General features: G+C 42.3%; 1 non-coding gene across 1 annotated transcript; it reads right to left on the bottom strand.

The window, feature by feature from the left end:
* Positions 1-4,611: 4,611 nt before the first annotated feature.
* Positions 4,612-4,718, bottom strand: LOC120268118. The gene has a single exon (XR_005538788.1). It is a non-coding gene; the product is annotated as a small nucleolar RNA R71 (small nucleolar RNA).
* Between the last annotated feature and the right edge of the window lie 2,146 nt (positions 4,719-6,864).

Below are 6,864 nucleotides of genomic sequence, written 5' to 3'. Positions count from 1 at the left end.
TATGCATAAGACGGAATGCTCGAGTGTGACTGCCTTTGTGCCCCTCCAAATGGATGTGCTCACTCGAATGCGAGGAGGTTGGCACACACTCTAGCATCTCACACCTGACCTATGTCTTCGCGTTTGAACCTTAACAAGATCTCCTCCAAAATAGGTGCATTATGATCCACATTGGCCCATTTCCTTCATACTCGGCCTCACAACCCGGGAATATTACTTCGACAAACCCGTGCACTTGTCAATCTTAAGGAAAACACACATATTAATGTAGAAAACTGAGGAAAGTAATGCTCAACATAAGGAATAAATGCTTCGCATTCATATCGCACAAGCGCTTATCAATCTTTCACATAGCTAAGAATCAAATTAAGTATTTTAACTCCCTACTCCCTGTGGATTCGACCCCGCTCACCCGGGAATATTACTTCGACAAACCTGTGCACTTGTGGGATATACGCAAGGGGTCCTTATCATTTATGCATATAGGTTGTGAATGCCTTGAAGAGTAAGAAGGAAGCAAAGATAGGCTATAAAGACACAATGTTGGTAGTTCTTGTTCAATTCAAGGACCAAGACACGAGAGGAGTTCATAAACGTGGAGATGTGTGCCAACTTCCAAGAAGATTCAAGTCAATTCACTAGTTGGAAGGGCACAAAGGCAGCCACATCTTCATGTTCCTTCTCTTTGTGAAGATTGCAAGAGCTCTCAAAGATACGTCGATGAAGAAAAGTTTTATAGCCTACCACATGGACGTGTGCCCGGACATGTGGCCTCAAGAGAAGAGTGTTTAGAATGTGTTTTTGTGAAAAAGCCCTGTAGCAATACTATACTTAAATTATTGTTCACGCGCCCGCGTGGAAATTCCTGCAGCCCACGCGGGTGCATGTAAAATCCACATGGGCTCGTGGGGGCACGTGACAGACGCGGTCTAACGCCTATAAATAGCCGTTTTGCCCTTTTCTATATCATCTTTTGTGCGGCTCTTGACGGGTGAGACGGCTAGGGTTTGGAGAGGAGGTCTTTGCGGCTTTGGAGGCGCTTCGTCACCAACTTTGATCGATTCCTCCTCCGTCATAGCATCAAGGAAGCCACCGGTGAACCTAGCTTCTGAGTGGGTCCTTCAAAACGTCGAAGCTCTCCATCAGGGCCATCAGTTCATATATAAGGGGGTTCATTTCTATTGTTTTAATGTACTTTCATTCATTGATGGTGTGTTTTGTATGTTGCTCCATAGAGAGCTAAAACCCTAGAGGGTATTTGGGCTTGTGAAGCCTAGGATTCTCATCTTTTGTGGATTTGCTTAGTGTTTCTATTTAATCCGATTTTGATTAGGTTTTAATCTTGATTGTCTAATGCTTGCTTGTCTTATTGATCTTTTGGTTATTTGGTTTGCTTGATTTGTTACCTTGGTGATGGAGAGGTCTCCATTAGGGTTAGTATCTCAAGATTGAAGAGAGTTGAGAGGGCGAGTCATGAGATAGTGAGCATCCCCTTTCCCCTCCGATTGGTGTATTCTATCTCCGTTCCCTAAGCTCTATGCAACCATATTTGGTATGAGGTGTGAGATTGAGAGATTTCTCCGCCGAGACCTTGTAGGGGTTTAGGATCCTTCGCCGGGAATTAGGGTTGGATCAATCTTTAGGAATCGGATACACCTCTTGGATTCCCTAGAGTGCTTTGCGGTCATATGTGGTGTGAAGTGTTGAGATTGAGCAATTTCTCCACCGGGACCTCGTAGGGGACTAGTATCGGTGATTGGGAGGCCGGATCCGATTATATTTGGATTTCCACGACCCAACTTACTCTTCATAGAAACACTTTGCTCATTCGGTACCTAATACCTGAATCCTAGGGGGAGCATTGCCCGAATACCCCACTTTTACTGATTGAGATCTCCCTCCATTTCACCCTTGCATATTCATCTCCGGTATTCATTTCTTCGCACATTAGATCACCACACCTTTCAATTTATCATTAGGCTAGAAAGCAGAGAAGAAGTTAGTACTAGTAGCCCTGTTCGCTGTGGATTCGACTACTTGACTCACCAGGTATTTTATTACTTCGACACCCGTACACTTGCGGTTCACACGCATATTTGGAAGTGTCAAGTTTTTTAATCACACTTTTTTCAGGAAATCTTAGGAATTATTTTTGGTGTGACTGTAGCATTTCCTCTAAAGTGCAAAGGAAAAAAGCATGGGAGTGCTTCTTGCCCGTGCTTCCAAAGGATGGGTGTGCTCTTGCCACTAGTACCATCCTTTTTAATTTTTAACAACTCCAATAAAGTGCACAGGTAGAAGCATGGGCATGCTCTGCCCATGCTTCCAAGTAAGGGTGTGCTTTCTTAATTTGGCTGAAATTTCCTAAGTCTTGTAAACTGTATGCTCTGAAGCACAGGTGTGCTTCTTTACCATATTTTCCCTGTAAAGTGCATTTCAGCCTCATTTCATGCCAAAGTTGTTCCAAAACTCATTCTTTCATCCCAAGACCTAATTGGCTACACAATTCAACACACATACGTAGTGTAGTATCGATTTACAATAAAATGTATGCCAAAAGACAAGCGAATCATGTAATAGGGAACATTAAATATCTATATACAATACACTCTTCAACGAGTGACTACCTAAATCTAGGAATAAGTCTTCCATAATGGAAATACCTATAGAGCAAAACAAGTATAGTCAAAAGCAAAAAGGAAATGAGAAAGCAAATAAAATGTGAAGAAATAAAAATGGCTAGATTACTAAAAGCAAAAGTTCGTCAAAAGTTGCCAGCCCTAGGGAAAGCTACTAAAAACTTGATACGCCCCTTGCATATTGACACGCCAATTTGCATGAGTGTACCACGAGGGAATGGGTACCGATGTAATAATTTACCGGGTGAGTTTAGTAATTGAATCCACAGGGAACGGAAGTATTAGTAGTAACCCCTTTCTCAATTATCTAGTCGGAATCAAGAATTATGTTGAAATGAACTTGATAATTGCACTTTGCATACATATTTTCATGCCTTAAATCTATCATTTTACTTGTTCTCAAGTTTACCTTTACACATGAGCAGTGCTATTATGGGTATGTTTGTTATATGTGTAGAAATAGGGGGCTCAATACAATTCGGAGTGAAATTGGGATGAAAACAAGTAAATATTCAAAAAGTGTTCAAGTACTCAAGCTGGACACGAGCTCGACATGCTCGTGTCACACCCATTGAAGATCTTAACCTATTGTTGACCTAGTAAGAAGTCTGTGTAGAGTGGTGCTTCCAAGGTTGACACAATCAGGACACGATCTTATCTATTCTTCTGAAAAACCCAAGCCAAAGGCAATTTTATTGAAGAATAAGCGACACACGCTGGGTGCTCCTTGCAAGATCGTGTCACATCATTGCATGGTCAAGACATAACAGTGTCCCTTCCACTGAATTTTCCAGGCATAGACACTCAATTTCACTCGACTCTCCATCGACATAACACGGTCTTGACACACTCATGCATAGACCATGTTGAACCCAAATCCTCTCTATTTAAATCCAATTTTTAGGGTTTCCTTGGCATCTTTGTTCGGGGATCTACTTCTCCACCACGAGGACATAGATGAGAGTGAAAATCAAGCTTATTCACACTTTTTGAGGCATCAAGGAGTGAGTTGGAGGCATAAGGGAAGTGGTGCTATCACACAGAGCTTGACATTGGAGGCAAATCTCTAAGAGAAGGGAGTCATGTCTTCTTTCTTTAGATCTATTGTTATCTCTTCCTTGTTGTACTCACCCATGAGGGGTTAGCCAGCCACGATGCCCCGGGGTGGGAACTTTGGCACTTTGTATGCTTTGAACACTTGCATTCTTCATGATTTATGGAGTTCTTTTGGTTCTTGTGTTAAATTTTGTATTGCAAAACTAGAAGTGCTTGATTTACGTAGTTGCTTAGATAAAACTTGATGGTGGATTGTCACAGCTGTCATTGCCTTAGGGACTGGCATAACTTGGTGAGCTCGAATCCATAGTTATATTTGCAAAACTCGACGTATTTGAGAGCCTTAGTTGCAATATAGCTTTTGAGCACACACTAGAGCCTGAGAATGTACCTGGTAAACCTTGAGAGCGAGTAAGCATCACTAAATGCTTAGAAAACATCTCAGGGCATTGTTCTCTTACTATTAACACTCAATCCAATTGACCTTTATCTTCATCTTTCCTCTCTTCTTTTATCTCTTTATTCTCTCTTTTTGTTTAAAGTAATCTTATCACCAATCTATTCTTCACTAAAGATCAGTGTTGAGTGAGTATTTTTAGTCCAGCCCCTGTGGTTCGAGAATCCTACCCCTGACGGGGTACCACTATATTACTTGTGTGCGACCCGTGCACTTGCGGAGAACACAACAAGTTTTTAGCACCATTGTAGGGGACTGGAAACTATTAAAAAAGCTATCTATGACACTTACAAAGTGAGCAATGTTTCTAAGGAGATAGTTTGCCTAAGACTCTTTCCATTCACATTATGACGAAGGGTCAAGCAGTGGCTAAATTCATTGCTACCTAGGTCTCTCACTACATCGAAACAGACTTCCAAGGCATTTGTTGTGTAATACTTTCCTCCTGCTAAGATCACTAAACTCAGAAGTGATATCTCTTCTTTTCATCAATTAGAGTCTGAATCATTATATGATACTTGGGAAAGGTATAAGGAGATGTTAAGGAAATGCCTACAGCATCAAATTGTTGAGTGGATGCAAATCTAAATCATCAACAATGGATTGAATACTTCCAGCAAATAGATGCTTGATACAGCTACAAGAGGTTCATCGTGTAACAAGCAACTTGGTGATTGACAAGTTCCCCTTGCGTATATCCCGCAAGTGCACGGGTTTGTCGAAGTAATAATCCCGGGTGAGCGGGTCGAATCCACAGGGAGTAGGGAGTAAAGATACTTAATCCGATTCTTAGCTATGTGGAGTATCAACAATGATAAGTGTGATAATGATTCAATTCTCAACAATTAAAAGCAACAAGTAAGAGAGCAAAAGTAAGGAGGAGGTAAGGCAATCGATAAAGATGGGGTACTCGGATGATGCTTCACCTAGGAAAATCGTTTCAAGTGCATGAACTCTATATTATGCTTCCTAATCAATGCAATGGTGAGTCGTGGAAATCCTTAATTACATAGTCCCAAATCTAAGGTCAACTATGCCTAACTCTATTCATGTCCCGGAGGAGAGATTAAATAACCTCTCAACCTCGCACTCGAATAAAGTTGCAATGAGCTCTAGGGATTCCAAGTGATAAATCGCTTCCTAATTATAGACCTAACCCATTGGTCCAGGCGGAAGGTCCCTAGCCACAATTAAGCCCTAGATACTAAGATCCCCTCAACGCTTCACTCCATTGCACGCGCAACTAGGCCCCAGTGGAGGTTCATCCCTTAGACCACTCACTCTATCATGGCCGCAAAGAACTCAAGGAACGGAGGTAGAATCTATCATGTCAGAGGGGAAAGGGGACGCTCCTGTACCTCTCGACTCACCCTCTCAACCCTCTCCAACCTAGTTTTGTCTAACGCTCGTGGTGTGTCACTCACTCACAAGGTTACCAACAAGAACTCTCAACCCTAGTGTCACTCTAGGGGAAATGTTTATACAATCAAGCATTCAAGGTTGGAACTCACAATAAACATCAATTTATTGAAAGCATAACAAAAAAGTTCAAAGAAACGAATACATCCTAGGGTTCCCAATCACCCAAGTACCCACTAGGGGTTTAGCTCTCCATGGAGCTATGTACAATCAAAGAAATCGAATGTAAAAGCAATAAATCCATAAAGAAACCCCCTCGTTGGTCGTGTTGATGGTCTTGTGGAGAGTCCTCTACTCGTCGTCCAAGGATTCCCTCGTCCGGTATAGGATACGCCTCGACGGAAGCTCCCCTACCAACCTTCTTCCTCAGGAATAACGATGTCGGAGCCGTAGAACCTCTCCAAAACCTTGGCCAATACCCATCAAAACCCTAGCCGAAGCCCTCTCTCAAGTTGGGGAAAAGATGGAGAAAAGAATACCAAAATCGGGGCTGAATCGGCTTTAAATAAGGCTGGAATCGGGCAACTCCACTGGCGTGGACGCTACACGCGCCCGTGCGGAATTTCCCCACGAGCGTGGATAATTTCCACACGCTCGTGTGGATTCTCTGCTTCTCTAATTTCTCGGCCGGCTGTGAACAGTACTGCTACAGTAACTTCTACATTCTTCGACCTGAATAACTTCCCAATTCCATACTTTCATCGGGTAACGCAAACGGGCACATGTTCACGTCGTGAATCACTTGCTTCTTCAATGATATATATGTTGGTGGAGCTCCTGTTCTTATATGCATAAGACGGAATGCTCGAGTGTGACTGCCTTTGTGCCCCTCCAAATGGATGTGCTCACTCTAATGCGAGGAGGTTGGCACACACTCTAGCATCTCACACCTGTCCTATGTCTTCGCGTTTGAACCTTAGCTAGATCTCCTCCAAAATAGGTGCATTATGATCCACATTGGCCTATTTCCTTCATAATCAGCCTCACAACCATACCTGCATAAAAGTAACCTAAAAACACACATATTAATGTAAAAATCTGAGAAAAGTAATGCTCAATATAAGGAATGAACGCTTCGCATTCATATCGCATAAGCACTTATCAGTGATGCACAAAAGATGATTGAAGAGATGGCAAACAATGGGTATTGATGGAGTTCGTAGAGAAACAAACTGGTGAAGTCCATTGGTATCTATCAAGTGGATGTCATCAAGACTCTCGCAGCATAGGTTGAAGCAATAACAAAGAGGTTAGACAATATGCAATCTCTGTCTTCAAGTTCGGGACCCATTC

Source organism: Dioscorea cayenensis, chromosome 8 (genome assembly GCF_009730915.1).
Source record: "Dioscorea cayenensis subsp. rotundata cultivar TDr96_F1 chromosome 8, TDr96_F1_v2_PseudoChromosome.rev07_lg8_w22 25.fasta, whole genome shotgun sequence".
NCBI classification, from domain to species: domain Eukaryota; kingdom Viridiplantae; phylum Streptophyta; class Magnoliopsida; order Dioscoreales; family Dioscoreaceae; genus Dioscorea; species Dioscorea cayenensis.
Note: the sequence above shows the minus strand (reverse complement) of the source record. Positions and strands in the feature narration are given on the sequence as shown.